General features: G+C 40.6%; 1 protein-coding gene and 1 pseudogene across 1 annotated transcript in view; both read right to left on the bottom strand.

Annotated features, from left to right (window-relative positions):
* Window positions 1-21,370, bottom strand: part of LOC145404465 (ras-related and estrogen-regulated growth inhibitor-like protein) — a 392,258-nt gene that overhangs the window by 328,364 nt on the left and 42,524 nt on the right. The gene's annotated exons all lie outside the window — the stretch shown is intronic.
* LOC145404555 (5S ribosomal RNA) lies at window positions 7,831-7,949 on the bottom strand (annotated as a pseudogene).

Here is a 21,370-nt window from a genome sequence, read left to right as displayed (position 1 = left end):
TGGAGGAAAATTAGGAAGAGCGAATGCGCACATGAAAGAAAGCCGACAAGGAGGGAAGACAAGAGGATAGAGAAAATCACTAATAAAGCTAATAACAGATAAATGGAAGGGTACATGAAGCAAGGAAGCTTGGAGTGCAATAGACGATAATCAATGTGGAAGCAACAAAGCCGAAAAAAGGCATTATTTGGGAGGAACATAAGGAATTTGGAGAAACACAGGAGACAGGCAGGTCTGGAGTGGCAATGGATAAAAGAGAGAAAACAAGAGTGTGGAAGAAGAATTAGAGAGGAACGAAGGGAATGAACAGGAGCACGTGAGGGAAAGCGGCTTGGAGTGGCAATAGATAACAAATTGTGAAAAACAGGAGAGTGGAGAACGTCATGGATGGATTTGAATATAACAACTTTTTCTTCCCACGGGAAATTGTGCGGCCGAGGTATTTTTCTTCCGTGTGACGCAGGGTGACGTCATCCCCCTGAAGTGATAAACACGTCCCTTGGTCGTACCGTCACCTAGCAACATCATTACTAGCATTAAAACTAGACACGATAACACTGCTTGCTAACATTACTTACAAGAACACTACTGGCTATAACAAAAACAGTACTGGCAATACAAGAACACTACCTACTATAACACTTTGTACACCACTACTTTCGGTAACATTAGCAGCAATAACACCACTTACAATAACACTTTCTACTAATAATTATAACAATAGTACTAGCAATAATACCACTTTCACTAACACTTTCTACACCAGTACTTACAGTAACACTATCAGCAATGCACACTTACAATAACACTTTGTATACCACTGCTTCCAATAGCACTACGAGCATAAACACCACTTACAATAACACTTTGTTTACCACTGCAACCACTAACAACAACACCGGCAGCAACAACACCCAGTACCAAAAACACTAGAGTAAAAATGATCCGTTGCAACAATATCAGTAGCAACAACACAAAAGTAAAGCTACCAGTTGCAATAATACCACTTGCAACTGTGTCAGAGGCAACAACACCAGTGGAAGCATTACCAGTAGCAACAACATCAGCAGCAACATCACAGTAAAGTCACCGGTAGCAACAAACTAGAGGCAGGAACACCAGTAGTAACAAAAGCAGCAGCCCTCGAGCAAAAAAGACGAGTAGCAACAATACCAGATGCAGAAACAGTAACAGCAACATCATAAGCGGAAACAGTAGCAACAACAGTAGCAACACATACTAAAATTACTGCTGCCAACAACAACAGTACCAACAAGTCCTTCCTTAACACCCGTGCAGCCGAATTGTCATTGGCTTAACTTCTGCTACAGTGGGCCATATCTATGTTATAAAAGAAGCTGTTCCTTTCTTCGTGTGTCGGTGGGAACTTGCTGAGCCATTCTGCTGCTGGTGAGACATTGCACTGGGTGGGTGGGGTGATTATTAGTTATTGGGTGGTTTGGTAGATGGGTGGATGAATGGGTGGTCGGTGGGTGAGTGGTAGGAGGGTAGGTTGGTAGACAGGTTGGTGGGTGGGTGGGTGAGATGGTTGGTTGGTGGGTAGATGGGTAGGGTGGAAGGTGAGTGGTTGGGTAGATTGGTGGGTAACTGGATAAGTAGTTAGATGAGTCAGTGAATGGGTGAATGTGTTGGTAGAGTACATTTAGCTTCAACCATTATTTTTTCGGTCAAGGTTAATATAAATGCAGGTACATAAACGCACAGTAATGCTTTTGGAGTACTAGCTCTTCATTACAGGGAAATAAATCGTCTTGGGAGAGTGGATTACAAGGGGAGACTAAGATATCCTGTGTCAATTCTCTCTAAGGGTGGACTGGCTCTCGGGGTGGAGATCCCTTACAGGAGGTATCCGTAGGTATACGTTCTCTCTCTCTCTCTCTCTCTCTCTCTACACATTCTTCACTCATTTCCTTCTTCTTGTGACCCTATCTCTCTCTCCTCCCCCTCCTTCTTTCCATCTTTCCTCTCCTCCTCCCACACACATCAGACTGTATTGACAGCTGGACAGACATTCGATCTCACCCTGTCTCGCCATGACCTACCTTTCCCCTTATCTGCTGTCTCTCTTTCTGACCTGCTTTCCCTTTGGCCTTGACCTTTCTCACCATGACCTATTTACCCCATGATCTGCCCTTACGCTGCTTTTCGTCTGACTTCTGACCTGACCTGACCTTGTCCAGCCTCCTCTCTGACCTAGACCTGCCTTTCGTCTCACTCTCAACCTGACCTAGACCTACCATCCTTCTACCCCTCCTCCTGACCTGCCTTCCCACCCTGACCTGACCCTACCGACCTTGACATGACCCTTGTCTCTTCTGATCGGACTTTTCATAGTGGAATTAAACAGCATGAAGTGTTTGGAAAAAAAAAAATCAGAGCTAACAAAAGAAAACAAATTAAATGGGTAACAATGAAGGCAAACGACGCTGAAAAAAAATATGTAAAAGAAGATGCAAAAATGGCAGCAGAAAAGAACAACAATATAATAATGCGGAAAAACAGTGCCTGAAACTTGAGAACAAATGAATAATTAGCTAATCTGGACGGGAAAAAATACAGAGAACTATTAGCATAAAAATATTGATTCACACCTACACACACATTATGGTGGGGCAAAAATGAAAAATGAAAGCAACCAGTATGCACATTGAAATTGAGAATGACAATGACCTAGAAATGGGGCTACATTCATATTCCATGTTACCGTGTTATATAAAGCAACTAAAAACTTTTGTTTCATAAAGTCAAAGGGAGGGAAGAAAACATGATGGGGATTAATATTGCACAAAACTGGAACATGAAAAATGAAGGGAGACAGTTTAATAAAATAAGAGGTACGAATAAACCTGACTATGCAATTGTTTCACATACACATACCTGTTATATATGCAGTGGAATCAAGGGTGGTGATGGTGTACTGGTTAGCACACTCAACTTGCAACTCGGGAAACCAGAGTTCGACTTTCGTGCCTCACAGATTTATTGGGTATAGTTTGTTTTCACCTTGCTCCTGATAGCTTAGTAGTACAAATCACGGGCTGGAAAATTAACGTCGACCGTTACGTGTCGTGTTCCAGGGAGAGACTGGGATGTTGTAAAAAATGACTGTCTGCTTTACTGACCCTCATGCAGCCGATTGCCGTACAGCTAATTCTTCCTTTTGAGGTGCAATTAGGCCGAGTAGCAAAACTTTTGGGTAAGATCTCTATCCCAGTTGGTTGGCATTTATCTCGACTGTACCCTCGTCTCCCATCGTTTCTGCTCAGTCCCTACCCCCTCCCTCAGCTGAGAGGAACTCGATGAAGAAAAAGATTTAGAAATAGATGAGGCGTCGTCATAGTGAAGGGGATGATATTCACGACGACCGAATGTGGTGGCAAGCAAACAGTTTCATATCATTTCCTTAACTTCCACTGCCATAAATGTGAGAGAACTGTATGGAACTGAAGGGAGGAGAAAATGTAACACGCTAGCAGGTCCTGAATATGGAAGGACAGGTTATATTAGAAGGAATTAGGGTTAAGCTGGTGATAATGATGATGATGATGATTTAGGGTTAACCTGGTGGTGGTGGTGGTGGTGGTGATGATGATGATGTTGATGATAAGTACAGGCTGTGTTAGTGCATTTATTACAGTCGCCATCGTGAAGTCAGAGTGGATGTTATGAATATGTGTGTGTGTGTGTGTGTGTGTGTGTGTGTGTGTGTGTGTGTGTGTGTGTGTATGTTGTGTGTGTGTGTGTGTGTGTGTGTGTGTGTGTGTGTGTGTGTGTGTGTGTGTGTGTGTGTGTGTGTGTGTGTGTGAATAAAAATAGGTCAAATGGCTTACATATGAATTTAACCAAACTTCAGGGCAAGGTTGAGGGTCAGCCAAGGGGTAGATCTATTGTATCCAAGTGTTTGGCGCGGGTCGTGTACACCGAATGCACCTTCTTGTGTTGATTTTGCATTCTTCTGCATTACGTTTCTTCCTAAATTCATGCCTTCTACCCCTACTCATTCTTACTGTCTTCATTATTCCCTAGTATTATTCTTTCTTCTTACTTCCCTTTTATTTCTTTGGTTATGGACATCTTTAATGCAAAACGTCAATCCTGAAATCTGTCGGAGGTAATAATGTGCTCAGGAAAAAATGCTCTCCTGCTCTTCTACTACGGCTACTTCACACTTAGGTCCCGTCCGTCACTTTGCTCCCGGATGCTATACTTGTCCATTAATGAGGTACTTCGAAACACAGAGAAACATACTAACACATCACAATACATATAAGCCAACAGAGGAAAGTGGCAAGTAGAAGAGGTGAGATATAAAGTTTCAGACGTCCACACTCGAGTGCTTAACGCGTTCAAGAGAGCAGGCTTGCTAATATTATTCTTTTAGCTTTTCACCTGTGTGCGGACGTTCACTGTACCTCTCATCATTCCAGAGATACCAATTTTAGTGATAAATTTGGCTCTTCATGGCGTCTATCTGCAATTTGGTGGCCAGGTTTAAAAGAAGCCACTCACTTACATCTTGCAGTTTTCCATAATCATTCCAAAAATGTGCATAGGTCCACGGTAGGTTTAACCAGAAATCACAAGCTGTTTATTGCTGGACCCCTTGGGGTTCTTGGGGTAAAAAGGAACAAAAAGGGTGTAAGACGACCATAAAAAAAGTCAGTTTATGAATCTGACTTTGTATTTACAGAGACTATACAGGTATTTATAAAAGATCTGAAATTAGGAATCTTTTGTGAATGTGACTTAAAGTCCTGGGAGAATCGCCTAGCATCCAGTTAGACACAGGAAAGATTGCTAGAACCGTCTTTGGGGCTCCAGTCTGTCCCAGGTCTCTTCTGGTTACAACGAGTGACTCAGAGTTAATGTGCGAGTGGGTCCTGCAAGAAATTCCGAGATAACCCAGCTGAGGTACACAATTGCCTTTCCATAAGCTTTCCAATGATGGGTGGTAGTCGGCTGTCGCTTAAGTTGCCTCCATAATAAACACGCATTTATTTCTGTGCGTGGCTTGGCGTCGACACTTTACTATTTGTCTCTTACCGCTCACGTAATCTAACCATTTTGCTTCCCTTTCATGCCTTCTGGAGACCTTCACCTCTCCTTCCCACGCTTATCACTCACCCTCAGCTGCCCCTTCATTTCCTCTCTCTTGCTTTCTCCCACCTCTCTTTCTCTCACTCTCTTCTCCCCCATCTTCATCTCTCCCCATGTAATTTTCTTAAACTATGGTCTCTAACATACTCACTCCCCTTCAGTCTCTCTCTCCCTTCTTTCCTCTTCTGCATAACCCCCCACTTCTCTCTCTCTCTCTCTCTCTCTCTCCCTCTCTCTCTCTCTCTCTCTCTCCTTCCCTCCGTCCTTCACCTTGACCAACAACGTAATGCGAATAAATACACACCCGTCCCAGTTACCAGGCCCTCAGTGTTGTTTATGACGAGCGACATTACACATCATTTTTCCCGCCACAAGGTCAAGGTTATGCAACCCAAGTGAGATTATTGTTTTTTTTCCTAATTATCGCTTTGACGGAAGGGAAATATGAGGATTTTATTATCTTCAAAGCGTCGCCTCTATCGTCGGCCCGTGTGTGTGTGTGTGTGTGTGTGTGTGTGTGTGTGTGTGTGTGTGTGTGTGTGTGTGTGTGTGTGTGTGTGTGTGTGTGTGTGTGTGTGTTTCGTCAGATGAATACCGGATCAACTGGTCTGCAGGTTAACGTAATAGCTGAGCCTGACTAACAATGTTCTTAGAAATCACTTTTTTCTGTGCTTGGAATATCCTTTCAACCCTCAGGCTTTCTTTCTTTACCTTAAAAAAAGTGAATGATAGAATGAAAAAAAATAATGATAATAATAATATACCCTTGGAATGAATACATGGTCTAGTCAGGAGTAAAATTCTTCCATGTGCGTATCGACATCAATTCAAAAGTGCCGGCAAATTTTTGATTATTTTAATACCTCCAAAAGTGTACGCCATTTACTAACCTAAAAGTTTTCAGACAATAGTAATCTCAGAATAACTTTGTAGCTTCTTGTAGTGGAGTTTTGTAGGTTAGTTATATATATGTTAGACTTGTGGACGAGCGGTTGTTATACGTGAGTAGTTTGTATGTAGATAATCTTCATTCCCATTTGTCATGCAATGACAGGAGAGGTAAAGAATAGTATGGGACTATTTTTATTTGTCTTGGAAATATTAACAAAGTCTCTCACAAACGAGTGAAGTATAAAGTAGAGTCCCGCTAGCTACCTCCTGTCTCGCTCTCGCTCTCTCTCTCTCTTCCATGTTGCTAGGCCCTTCTCCCTACTACCTGCCGGTTCTATGGCATATCTCCTTCTGAGCTCTGCTTCCTAAATTCTGGTGTAGCAGGGGTCGTGTCACGTGTGTTACACTGTTGTTGGAAAGTTCTAGAAGCCTGTGTGTGAGTATGTGTGTGTATGGTCAGGAGGCGCTGTCGTGTGCCTATAAAGCATTCCTTGAGTTAAGAGTGTGTAAGCATGTTTAGCATTGCTCGATTCTCTATCTATCTATCTATCTATTGCCAGACGCCTCAATCCCGTTTGGGGTGGCCACAAACAAATCGCCTCCAAGTCGCCCTGTCCCCCGCCATTTCACTCCCCTGCTCCCAACTCACACCCCCCTCTCTCATATACCTCTCCACCCCATCTCTCCATCTCATCCTCGGCCTCCCCCTCCCTCTTTCCCCCTCCACCTCACTCACATACACTCTCTTCGTCAGTCTTTGACCCTCCATCCTCTCCACATGGCCAAACCACCTCACAATACCTTCTCATCATCTGACTTGCTGCTTCTATCTGTCTCTCTATCTATCTATTTATCTATTTATCTATTATGATTTGTAATTATAATATGGAGTCCTAACATATGCTCGGCCACGCAGCTGAAGGTCCTCCGACAGCAATTATCATTGACATATGCTAATCTATTAGTACATAATATTGATTATAATATTGTATACATATAATATTCATAGTAAATTGCAATGATCTAGTAATATTACATTTTAAACAAGTTGTATACATATTTGAATAAATGCCATGGTTGTTGTATGACATTTTGTAAGATGTGTATGTATAACAGACATACGCATATAACTGTGCAATGGTAATACTGCTAGGTTATTACATTACATATTGAGTTATCCCTTTAGTAATGTCTAATATTTCACCTAACTTGTATGGTGATACTGGTAATACAGAATTGTGGTATAACTGTATGACTTATAATATTGTTGTAACATTGTGGTAATACATAATTGTAACATTGTGAATTGTTACATAATTATATTGTAATTGTTACATTGTAGTAACATTGTAGTAATACATAACTGTAACATTTTATGAACTGTTACATAATATTGTGGTAATGCATAATTGTGTTGGCCTTATAATTGTAGTTAAAGTTACATAAAAGTTACATCTTGTTAATGCAACTGTTACATAATTGTTACATATTGTTTGTAGTTCCATAATTGTAGTTAAAGTTACATAAAAGTTACATCTTGTTAATGCAACTGTTACATAATTGTTACATATTGTTTGTAGTTACATAATTGTAGTTAAAGTTACTAAAGTTACATCTTGTTAATGCAACTGTTACATAATTGTTACATATTGTTTGTAGTTACATATTTGTAGTTAAAGTTACATGAAAGTTACATCTTGTTAATGCATTCATTCATTGCCAGACGCCAAGTATCCCAAACGGTGTGGCCAAGGGCTTAGAGTTAATTGTTTTACAGGGAGGGGCACTAATCCTCCACCAACCCCACTTGACACGTAGGGATGCCAACAGCATCTGGTGTGCCCAGGCGGTCACCCATCCAAGTACTAACCAGACCCAACGTTGCTTAACTTCGCTGATCGGAGGGGAAGCGGTGTACTCAACGTGGTATGGCCGTTCTGTTACATAATTGTTACATATTGTTTGTAGTTACATAATTGTAGTTAAAGTTACATAAAAGTTACATCTTGTTAATGCAACTGTTACATAATTGTTACATATTGTTTGTAGTTAAATAATTGTAGCAAGTGTAACATAATGCAATCGTTTGTCGTTACATAATTGTTACATATCGTTTGTAGTTACATAATTGTAATAATTGCAGTCCTGACATTGAATCCGGTCATGCTGCGGTCGATGATATGATGTGCCATGCCACTAGCTTGTGGAGACAACAATTTGCTTTTTTGTTTGTAGTTTATGTGGTATTTTGGCATTTGTAGTAACACTTACACTTATATTCATTTGTTTGTTATGTGATCTTACTCTATTTCTTTTTCTTTTATTCTTTTTCTTTTGTATGTATTGATTTTCTATAGTTTGTTTTTCTTCGTTTATCTACGCTTTTTCTGTGTTGTTCATGGTTACATAATTGCTGGCTAATTCCCTTAGGACCCTTCTTTAAGGTTTAGTTTATCTTGCACAGATATTACTGAAAATGATATCATATAGTCCCATATTTTGTTATTTTATATAAAAAATATATATACACTATATACATTATTAACTATATACACTGACTTGTTGTTCACTTGTACCTATCGTGGGTAATATGTGTGTCAGCACTGTGTGGAAATCATTGTCTTCACGATTGCGTTGAAGATGTTCACTCTTGCTAACGTCATTTGTGTTGGCCATTTTTTTTTTCTGGTTTTCCTTGTAACTTAATTTATCTGTTTCCACTAGGTAGCTTTAATTAATAAATGTTTAATACAGTTCTTTTAATCGCTCACTGAGTAACTGTGATGGTATATTTTCTTTATCACTTTGTAGATGTAATAATGTATAGCTGTATGTATGCAACACGTATTTTATGTAGGTATAAATGATAACACTCGGTGGTAGTAAATAAATGCTATAATAAATGAATGAATATATACAGTGTAGAATATTTATTGTTGGTGCAAGTATTTAATGACTGAATTATGAAGATAACTGAAGTAGGTATATGTATGTAAGTTGTAATTATACAGCAGGTTTTATATGTTTGTGCACAAGTTTTTTGTCTATCACTGTGTATCGCATAAATGAAGTAACTATGTAACTCACTAATTTTTACCGTGGTGGAAATGGTGTGAGTGGTGTTGCACGTGGTGATAGCGTTGTTCTTCACGGGTTGATTGACGTGTTGTGGGGTGTCAGACACACGGCTTGTCGTCGTCTCAGCACACGTATGGTGACGTCGACTTCCCACACTGGTAGCTGTGGTGAGTAAATGAGTAGCGATGAGTAACTTGAGTGAAGATGAGTGAGTAAGATGAGTTGTGAATATGGACTTGGTATTTGCTTCGTCGTCTTGACCTCTTCACTCCTGCGTCAGCGGTGGAGGGTGGGGGACGGTAGGAGAGAAAGGAGGGTGAGGTCTGGTGGTTGTGAGTTGAGTCGTATCTTCATTTGTTTTGTTTTTCTTTCTTGATGTATTCTCGGTCCTTTTTTCTTGTGATTTACTCGTTGTGGGATGAAGACTGCCGCTACTTGAAGTGTGTAGAAGATTATACAGACGCATCGTAGAGTTGTTACTTGTACTGTAGTTGATCGTAGATTGTTGTAGTTCGTTGGTTCGTCGTAGAAATTGCAAGATTGTTTGTATCAGTATTTTGTTAAACTACTGGCAAGATGTCCTGTGACCTCTTCACCTCTACATCAGCATGATGATCGGGGAGACGGAGGGGGCTGGTTGGAGAGAATACTGTCAGGAGCTGGTTGTGAGTTGTTGGTTGTGAGAGGTATTTTTTGTTTTCAATCTTGATATTTTGTAGGAATTCACTGTAGATTCGTAGGAGAGGTTCATCCCACCGCTGCCACCATATCTCACAATAACTTTGTAGCTTCTTGTAGTGGAGTTTTGTAGATTAGTTATATATATATATATTAGACTTGTGGACGAGCGGTTGTTATACGTGAGTAGTTTGTATGTAGATAATCTTCGTTCCCATTTGTTATGCAATGACAGGAGAGGTAAAGAATAGTATGGGACTATTTTTATTTGTCTTGGAAATATTAACAAAGTCTCTCACAAACGAGTGAAGTATAAAGTAGAGTCCCGCTAGCTACCTCCTGTCTCGCTCTCTCTCTCTCTCTCTCTCTCTTCCATGTTGCTAGGCCCTTCTCCCTACTACCTGCCGGTTCTATGGCCTGTCTCCTTCTGAGCTCTGCTTCCTAAATTCTGGTGTAGCAGGGGTCGTGTCACGTGTGTTACACTGTTGTTGGAAAGTTCTAGAAGCCTGTGTGTGAGTATGTGTGTGTATGGTCAGGAGGCGCTGTCGTGTGCCTATAAAGCATTCCTTGAGTTAAGAGTGTGTAAGCATGTTTAGCATTGCTCGATTCTCACAGACACAATACCTTCTCATCATCTGACTTGCTGCTTCTATCTGTCTCTCTATCTATCTATTTATCTATTTATCTATTATGATTTGTAATTATAATATGGACTCATAACAGTAATACAGCCTCGGCACTTTTGATTTTTTTTTTTTTAATTGGCTTATATTTTATGAACCGGCAACCAACTGGCGTGATTGTTAAGAAATACAGAATGAATTATCTTTTACACAGCAAAAAGGATGTGAAAATTAGTGTCAACTTTGTATTGAAAACATAATATAACTAAAAAGGACAGTATTTGCCGGACCGCTAGTGGCAGAAGTCCGCCTGATAACCTAATAGTCAGAGTCACTCGTTACAACCAGGAAAGTCACCCAATGTAACCAGAAGAGTCACTCGCTATAACCAGCAGAATCATTCATTGTAACCAGGAGAGTCACTCAATGTAACCAGAAGAATAATTCATTTTATCCTGGAGAGTTATTCATTTTATCCTGGAGAGTTATTCATTGTAATCAGAAGAGTCATTCATTTTAACCAGCAGAGGACAGGGACAGATTGGAGCCGTTGGGGAAGCTCTAGCACTCTTTCTTGTATCTAGATGCTAGGCGATGCTTTCCTGGGACCTGAGCCATATTCATAACGAGTCTGAATTTTGTAATCTATAAATAAATACTCTTTATGAATGCGGAGTCGTCTACATTATATGGTCAATTTAGGTCCGTCTTTGGCTTTTTTTTTTTTTTTTTTTTTTTTTTTTTTTGGTCAATAAACAGCTTGACTTCTAATATTATCAAAGAGGCCGCAATGAAACCAGCTTCATGTGTTTAGTGTAAATGTTATAAAATGGAACACAGTGATTAGCGGCAGTAATCTCTTTTATCCCCCTAAGCGGGTGGTTGTCTCTTGTCTTGTCTCTGCTCAGTTACTTTCTTTCTCTCAAGCAAATTCTACTGTGCACACAGGTATGTCGCGTAGTGTACCTTTGTGGAGATCAAAATGCACTCCTTTGGGAATGTTAACACTTTTTTTTTCTTTCCCTTTATCCTCAGCAAGAGTCTCATTACTGTATTCGACTTAGGAGGCCAACCCTCTCTCTTGTATGTTGTTTTTCTCTTGGATGGAACAGTTATTGCGGGCTCATGGCCTTTGGTTCCTTCTTCCCAGCATAAAAAAAATGTAATGAAGGCGTCACTGAGAGCTGCATGTACTCTTTTCAATCAGGAAGATATCTTTAAAATTCAGTGAGTCTGGCAGGAAACAGCAGAGGTACAGGTAAAATAAAGTAAGTTAGCGTAGTAAAGATATCAGATAAAGTCGACATTAATATAATCTACCTGTGTTACTGAGCAGAACTAAATAAGAATGGTGCCATCGTAATGAAGTTGTTAAGTGTTTGTGTTGTCGTGTATGGTATTCTAGTTAGTGACAGGACGCAACTTTTCTTTGCTTTTTAATTAAGTTTCGTTGAGGTTTAAGATGTTGCCTACTTCTACCCTTGAGCCTCCGTGAGCCAGGAGTCTGAAGGAGAGGTGGGGAAAGTGGGAGAGAAACAAGGGAACGAGGTACAGACGACAGACGAAGGGAAAAGAGGAGGCGAAAGGTGGGAGAGGAAAAAACGGGTGAGAGATATACACAGGGAGAGAGAGAGAAAAAAAAAGGGACGTGAGACAAGAAGAAAGGAAGAGGGAAGGGAAAGGGAAGAGAGAAATACCAAAGAGTGGAAAGGGGGAGAAGGATGGGAGAGAGAGAGAGAGAGAGAGAGAGAGAGAGGTACAAAGGGCGACGGAGATGCGAGAGAGAGGGACGCCGGTGGAAAGGAGGACAAAAGAGGAGGGTAGAGGCTATCAAGGAGGGAGGCAGAGGGAAGTGGGATACTGGAAGAGGGTGAAAGGGGAAGAGGGAGGAGATACAAGGGGGAAGGGTGAGAGAAGGGCGGCGATGGAAGTCTAGAGAGGCAATCGGAGAGGGGAAAGGGACTGTGCAGGAGTAGGCTACAACAAATACTTTCTAGACCAGCAGTATTAGGAGAAGGAGGAGGTAGGACGGGGAGATGAGGGAGGCGCCGGGGACGGGGAGGGGAGAAGTAAGAAGGTAGGGAAGAATTATCTGGGAGCGCCAACAACACTTCCCGGGCCAGCAGTGGTTGGCTAACAGTGCCAGAATATAATACGCAACCAATGAGTCGTTGGTGGGAGATGTTTATCTTGATGACTGAGAAAAACACTATTTGTCTTAAGATACACTGATTCAAGATAAATTTTCTGCTCTACTGTCTGGGGTTGAGTTCTGAGTAGGCTATTCTTTTACCATTTAGTGTCCAGTGTCCGTATTCAAAAATTTGGGTCTATAAGTTTCTTGGTTATAAGCCGATAGGGGTAGGACAGCACACTATGTATCTTCCCACTTGAATCCCACGCATAGTAGTTTCACGCAGTAATGATTTGATGGCAAGGACATGGCTTTTTTTACCCAGCGATTTCAAACCTAATTAATTCTATTGGCTGTTAGGATCAAGAGTGTTAGAAACAGCTTACAAGATTATCTAAATCCTAATCAACCTCAGCCTTAAAGGTTTGTATAATCCCTTTTGTCCAGGCTGTTCGTCGAGGAATCTGCTACTCTACTGAATGCACAATGATCTTAGAAAAACAAGCTTTGCCTGTGAAGCCAGTCCTTATATGCTTGTGATTATCATTATCTTCATTATCATCGACTTCCCACCTAAGGATGACTTCAACCTCCCAAAATGTGCATCCCCCCCCCCCCTTTTTTCTCCGGCTCTATGAAGTACCCAACTGTTAATAGAGCGGTGTGCTGTGGGAAGGGGAGGGTTATTACTGAGTAGAAACAGACTTACCTGCTGGTCCTTTTGCTGAAGTCACTCTTTGTAGGATACGGTGCAGGGCAATAGATATATGAACAGATAGACTGACAAGAAAGATGGACTGATATATTATTAGACAGGTACTCCGGTAGAGACAGATAAATAGATAGGTATAGTGATATATATATATATATATATATATATATATATATATATATATATATATATATATATATATATATATATATATAAAGAGAGAGAAAGAGAGAGAGATAGAGAGAGATCAATAAAATGACAGACTGACATATATTCCAGCCGAGCGAAAATAATCCTAACCAGGAAGGAGTGAATGTAACTCAGTGTAAAGATCAGTCAGCTTATGCTTTTGAAATATGCTCGAATCAAAACGCGACATTTCAGATCAACACACGGATGGCTCAACCAGGCTGAGGTGAACGAACTTTTATCCCTTCACTGCCATGACGTCCTTCTGTTTTACTCTTACAATTACCAGACATTTATATTCACCCTACGAGATTCCACTGGTCGTGTAGGAGTAATGAGAAGTACTAATCCCTCCCGGTCGCAATACTTGTCCTAAGTTTGATAAAATCGTCTGGAACTATGAAAGAATGATTGGACTGAAGAGGCCAACCCCTTCAGTATGATGACGTCTGTCTATCTATAGCCAAGATGCTCTAATCCCGTAAGGGGTGGCCGTTTGTCTTTGAGTTAGTTTTACGGGGAGGGGCACTAGCCCTGCGCCAACCCACTTGTTGACACGTAGGAAACAGGTATGAGTTGGTTATATGGTTATCACTCAGCGTTGTGAATGGTTTCCTGATATACAAGAAACCATTAGGCTTGTCATTCAATGTAAAGCCACCTGAGAAGGAAAGAACACTAACAAAAAGTGACAGGTAAGGTAGGAGAGAGAGAGGAAGAGAGGTGGGCAGACACAGAAAAAGAATGATAAAGGTTAAGGAAGAAGTAGGCAGCAGTACATCAAATGAATGGATGATGGTCGCCGCCACCTACCATCGATGATGACGTGATTTTCATTAAATTTTTGCCACCTGCAGATGATTGTGCGTTGACCTAAAAAAAGACCCTGTAGTGATGGGCAGACTAAAGTTACACGGGTATTTTCTCGTAACAAGAGTACCAGGAATTGTGTCTCTGCTACAGCCAGAATATTGACTCACCTCAGGAAAGGCTCCTCGTCGTTTGAGGATTAACAAGTGCAGCGAGATGTGAAAAATAAAGAGAAGCCTAAGATTTATGCTCATCACCTGCTGGAAGGTTATTAAGGCAGACATTCAGTATTGTTTTACGTCTAAGTCACTACTTGTACTGCTGGGTGAACAGAGACAAAGAGAGAACAGACATAAAACCAAAGAATCGAACTCAACTTTTCCCTGTTGCTGGCTAAATATGCTAAGAAATGCACCAATTACCTTCCAAGATATTTCAGTAACCCTTATTATTATTATTACTATTATTTTTATTTATTTATTTATTTATTTTTTAACTGGGGACCCAAACTCCAACTATGGAAATATTTAACAAGGTCACATTTACTTCCAACTAGGTTCCGAGACGTAAAAAATTATGTATACTGATTCGATATCGTTTAATCACTTCACTACAGCGACGTACTCTTTGCTTTATTATCGCTACCACTGATGATTACGCTCAGCCAATAGTTCCTTCATGATCCGCGTGGTGGTAGCAAGAATATGGTAAGAATAACGTTAACAGAATTCAAGGTGTTACACGGAAAACCTCTAAAACAGAAGGGAGTGAATGAAGAGCTGTGTTACTCAACGTTGTTTACCCCCAAACCGAACTCGTAAATACCGTACCACACACTTGTGGTAAACAAGAGGTAATCTTTCTCCGAGAATCGGTGAATACCGGACGGTTACCGGGACGGTAGGATAAAGACAACTGCATTCTAATTCTCCCTCCCTCTCTCTCTCTCTCTCTCTCTCTCTCTCTCTATCCATCCATCCATCATCCAATCCTCCATTGTCCCATGAGGAGCATAGAAGCCCTGGGCTAGGCAAGTTGGTCTCGACATTTAAGATGAGAGTGATACATATATATATATATATATATATATATATATATATATATATATATTGTTACGGAACAGAGAAAGATAATGTACACTTTAAGTGAGAATACGAAGAGTCACTACTGTCCCGTAAAGTTCCAGGTTCAAAACAAAAGAGTTAGGTAAAATTACAAGTTAAAGTTTAATGCTTAAACTAACAACAAAACATTCAGGACTCATAAGGATAATGTAATGGCAAATAAACAGGTTAAATATATGGTTAACTGCAATAGCCTCTATTAACACAAAATTAGCAAGAGTAAATTTATCTAAGTCATCCCTGATAAAATGAGATACCAGATAATACTCAGTGAATGCCAGATAAATAATTACAGATACAAACTATTATCAAAAATGACTGACACAAAGAACCCCACATGAATTACAAAAACTTCACTAGGCCCAAAAATTAAACCTATGCTACACAGTACAAGAAAAAATGCAACAACAGCAATACTCAAATTACACACAGCTGCTAGATGGTTGGAGACTTCTTGAGCACTCACAATAATAATATCTGTACAGGGGAGGACAGAGATGTGAACAAAATGAGGAGCAGATCTAAGTGGCAATGATGCAGAGACTGAGCTCATTATATAGGGGCCAGCAGAGCCTGATACAACTTGTAATAAGGACGCGCAAATGAAGCCATGGGGACAAAAAGCTGATAATCCCGCTCGGAATAACAGAGAGAACGACTTACTCTACTATAACGGTAGAAGGGGGGGACTGAGGCAGAACACGCTCGTGATCAAACATGCAGCAACTGTGCGTTAAAATTACACAAAGGAGGATGAAATCATAGGCTATGTAACACCTCCCCACAAAGAAAAAGAAATTTACAAAGGAAATTTCTTATTACTCTAAAACAATCTGTCTAAAGTCTAGATAAGCAATCTGCAATAACATTTTCTTTCCCCTTGACATGTTGTATGTCTAATGAATACTCCTGAAGAAGTAGACTCCATCTTGTCAATCTCTGATTTTTATCTTTAAACTTACTAAGGAATTTCAGTGGGTTATGATCGGTATAAATGACTATGGGGTCAAAACCAGAACACAAATAAAATGAAAAATGCTGTAAACCCAAAATCAAGGCCAAAAGCTCTTTCTCAATAGTTGAGTAGTTCTTTTGAGGTGGAGTGAACTTCTTACTGTAATAAGATACAGGATGTTCAATACCCTGATCATCCTCTTGCAGCAAAACAGCCCCAGCTCCTGTATCACTTGCATCAACAGCCATCTTAAAAGGCTTAGCAAAATTTGGAGTAGCGAGCACTGGCTGACTTAATAGAATAGCTTTAAGTTTGTTGAAAGAGGATTCACAGTTATCGGTCCAGACAAATTTAACTCCCTTTTTCAGTAGGTCTGTAAGTGGTGATACAAGAATAGAAAAGTTAAGAACAAATCTCCTGTAATAACCTACCATTCCCAAAAATCTTTGTAGCTCTTTCCTACTTTTAGGACTGGGAAGATCACTTATAACCTGAACCTTAGCTCCTGGTGGTCCAACATGTCCATCACCAATTACATACCCAAGGTACTGAACTTTAGCTTGACCAAACTCACACTTTGATAAATTAGCTACAAGATTAGCCTGAACTAAACGGTCAAGAAATTTACTGACATGGCATAGATGATCTTTCCAGTTGTCACTGAAGATTAATACATCATCAATATAAACAACACACCCTGCCAAACCCTCTGTTACAACATTCATGAGCTTCTGAAATGTGGCTGGTGCATTCTTCATACCATATGGCATTACCGAACATGCAAAAGCCTTTCCTAGTGTTACAAAACATGAGATCTCCCTAGCACGTTCAGTCATAGGTACTTGCCAGTATCCCTTTAACAAATCAAACTTACTTATGTACCTAGCCTTTCCGATCTTGTCTATGCAATCTTCCACACGAGGGAGAGGGTAAGTGTCTGTTTTGGTTATCTGATTAACACGTCTGTAGTCAATGCAAAGCCGCTGTGACCCACCTGGCTTAGGGACCAGAGTGACAGGAGAACTCCACTCGCTCTGACAGGGCTCAATCATCTTGTGGTCCAACAGGTAGCCAAGCTCCTTCTGGATGAGAGAAACATTCACTGGGTTCACACGGTAAGGATGCAATTTAATTGGCTTTGCGTCTCCAACATCGACATCATGCATCAACACAGTGGTTCTTCCTGGAGTGGCACGGAACACTTGCGGGTACTCCTGCAGTAATGCCGAAAACTCCTGCCTTTCCTTGGGTGGTAGATGAGAAAGCTTAGTCTGGAGATCATTCATGATATCAGGATTCTTCCCCAAACTATCACTCAGGCTCATACTGCATGGGAGAGCTTCACTTGCAGACTCGGGTGGAACAGCTACAGTGCAGACTGGATTATTTTCGTCCCGCCTGTGATATAACTTTAGCATGTTGATGTGACATAGTTGCTTGCTCTTTCTACGATCTGGTGTGGCGATGACATAGTTGACATCACTGAGTTTCTTCTCCACGAAATAAGGACCACTAAACTTGGCTTGAAGAGGTTGCCCATGAACTGGTAGCAGAATCAAAACCTGATCTCCTGGCTGAAAGTGGCGTAACCTGGACTTCTTATCATACCAAGTCTTCATCTTCTCCTGAGCAGCTCCTAAATTCTCTCTCGCCAGCTGTAAAGCAGTGGACAGCCGTTCTTTGAAATTCATCACATACTCCAGCAGGTTGACGTCATCTTCCTCCGACAGCCAGCATTCCTTGAGTAACTTAAGGGGTCCTCTTACTTCATGGCCAAACAGTAGTTCAAAAGGTGAGAAGCCCAGTGATTCATTTGGAGATTCTCTTGCAGCAAACACAACGAATGGAAGACCTTTATCCCAGTCTTTCTGATGTTCCAAACAGTATTTCTTGAGCATCGATTTGAGTGTTTGATGATATCTCTCCAACGCTCCTTGGGTCTGGGGATGGTAAGCTGAAGACGTGATCTGGGTGATGCCCAACTCTTTCAGAGACTGCTTGAAAACATTTGACATGAAATTACTTCCTCGGTCTGACTGTACCTCCTTGGGCAGACGAAACTTTGTGAAGAACCCTAGCATTTCCTTAACCACGTTCTTTGCTGAGATGTTTCTAAGTGGAATGGCTTCAGGATAATGAGTAGCCATATCAATCATGGTCAACACATAAGAAAATCCTGAAGAAGTCTTAGGAAGAGGGCCCACAATATCCACCAACACACGGGTGAAAGGCGCCTCAAAAGGAGGAATGGGAACTAGAGGTGCAACCTTTTCGGTCTGATTACACTTCCCCACAACTTGACAGGTGTGACAAGACTTACAATACCAGGAAACATCCCTGAAGATACCTGGCCAGTAGAAGTGTTTCAAAATGCGTGTCACAGTCTTCCTCACTCCAAGGTGTCCTGCCAAACTGGAATCATGAGCCACTCGAATGATATCCTGCCTACAAACACGAGGGATGACAACATGATGTACAACCTCCCATTCACAGTCGGCTGATGCTGCTGGGGGTCTCCACTTCCTCATAAGTACTCCTGACTTTACATAATAACAAGTAGAAGCACCAGCTGACTCTTCCTCACTGCAAGCAGAGTTAGCTAGACCTTTCAACTCAGGGTCAGCAACCTGCAACTCAACCAACTCTTGACGAGACAAATTATCAACACTACGGGGTACTGCCTCATCTGGTGAGTGGTCCAAATTAGCAAGAAAAGTGTCAGCTAGGATAACATCATCATCATCATTATCCTCTAAATCACCAGTAACTTTAGACTTAGCCCTAGTGACAGCACATGCAGGGAACACATCAGGGACATCACAATCCTGGGACGCAGCCACTGGCTCACTAGACAACTGAGGAGCTGGACACACTTGACTTCCACCAATATCATTTCCAAGTAAGAAAGTTACACCTGACATTGGGAGTGTCTCAACCAACCCAACCATAACAGAACCATTAACAAAACCAGACTCTAAATTCACTCTGCACAGAGGAACAGAGAAGTAATTATTCCCTACACCTTGTAAGATTACAGTTTCATCAGAGGAATTAAAATTAGAGCCTAGAACACTGGTCAGCATAAGGGATTGGCAAGCACCTGTATCACGATATATTTTAACTGATTTCCTGTCATTACTGTCCAGAGGACTGACAAAACCATCAGACAGGAAATTAGCACATGAACTCTTGAGAGTGTCACCCACGTTACTGCTCAAAAGAGGAGCTCCATCATGAGAATTTAAGTTACCCCTCAAAGCAGGTTCAGTTAACTCAGTTAAAGAATTCTGGGAACTCTCAAGAGTGGACACTAGACCAATTGACTGAATATTTAAAGACTCCTTTTTGTTCACATCACGCTGTCTCCTGAAACATCTCTCCGTAGTATGACCAAGCTTACTACAATAAGTACATTTACTTTTCTGAAATCTAGAGGTGAAGCTGGTATTTACTTCCAGAGAAACATCATCCTTATTCTCTTTCCTGTTACCTGTACTCTGAGTAGAGGCAACGTACTTACTCTCAGCTTTCCCTTTTTCTCTAGAATATCTCTTGTGAGTGAGAACATATTCATCAGCTAAAACAGCAGCATCAGACAAATTATCTATTCTTTTCTCATCAAGATATAGGCTTACACCTTTACTAATACACCTTTTGAAATCCTCCAGCAAAATCATCTGCTTAAATTTACCAAAATCAGAATCCACATTCTTAGAATTTAACCACTGCTCCAACAAATCTTCTTTGATTTTTGCATACTCAACATGGGATTGCTTATCTTGCTTGTAAGTTGTCCTAAATTTTACTCTATAAGCTTCAGGAACAAGCTCATAGGCCTTAAGAATCAAGCTCTTAACTACATCATAATTATCAGATTGATCCTGAGGCAAAGATGCATAAGTTACTTGAGCTTTACCGGTGAGAACAGTTTGAAGGAGTACTGGCCAATTCTGTTTGGGCCAATTAAAACCTGTAGCTACCCTCTCAAACAACTGAAAATACTTTGTTAAATCAGATTCATTAAAAGGAGGGACAAGTTTAACATTTTTAGCCACATCAAAATCATCAGAGCTAGATGATCCAGTTCCACCTTGTTTCATGCGATACTCATGGTCTGCCTGAATCCTAGCAATTTCAACTTGTGCCTCAACCTCCCTAGCACGGGCCTCCTGCAGGGCTAGCTGTAACTTAGCTAATTCAATCTGCGTTTGCTCATTTGGAGGAGTTACATTAAACAAGCTTTCATTAATCATGTCAACAATCTGATCTTTAGAATGATGAGAGCGAACAACAATTCCCAATTGTTGAGCAACAAGCTTAAGTTCATTCTTTGTTCTGTTTTCGATATCACACACTGTTTGCACATTTGACAAAAAATCTTTGGCTTCATCAAGTGTAGAAATAGTAGCCATCATGAATATATCACAGTCACAAAATATCAAACAATATCCTTATGATAATATCCTGAATATCCTGACATGAGGTCGCCAAATTTATGTTACGGAACAGAGAAAGATAATGTACACTTTAAGTGAGAATACGAAGAGTCACTACTGTCCCGTAAAGTTCCAGGTTCAAAACAAAAGAGTTAGGTAAAATTACAAGTTAAAGTTTAATGCTTAAACTAACAACAAAACATTCAGGACTCATAAGGATAATGTAATGGCAAATAAACAGGTTAAATATATGGTTAACTGCAATAGCCTCTATTAACACAAAATTAGCAAGAGTAAATTTATCTAAGTCATCCCTGATAAAATGAGATACCAGATAATACTCAGTGAATGCCAGATAAATAATTACAGATACAAACTATTATCAAAAATGACTGACACAAAGAACCCCACATGAATTACAAAAACTTCACTAGGCCCACAAATTAAACCTATGCTACACAGTACAAGAAAAAATGCAACAACAGCAATACTCAAATTACACACAGCTGCTAGATGGTTGGAGACTACTTGAGCACTCACAATAATAATATCTGTACAGGGGAGGACAGAGATGTGAACAAAATGAGGAGCAGATCTAAGTGGCAATGATGCAGAGACTGAG

The sequence above is a fragment of the Coenobita brevimanus genome, chromosome 63, assembly GCF_032717465.1.
Source record: "Coenobita brevimanus isolate Jiangsu-jjx chromosome 63, ASM3271746v2, whole genome shotgun sequence".
Taxonomy (NCBI): Eukaryota; Metazoa; Arthropoda; class Malacostraca; order Decapoda; family Coenobitidae; genus Coenobita; species Coenobita brevimanus.
This window is presented reverse-complemented; position numbering and strand designations above follow the sequence as displayed.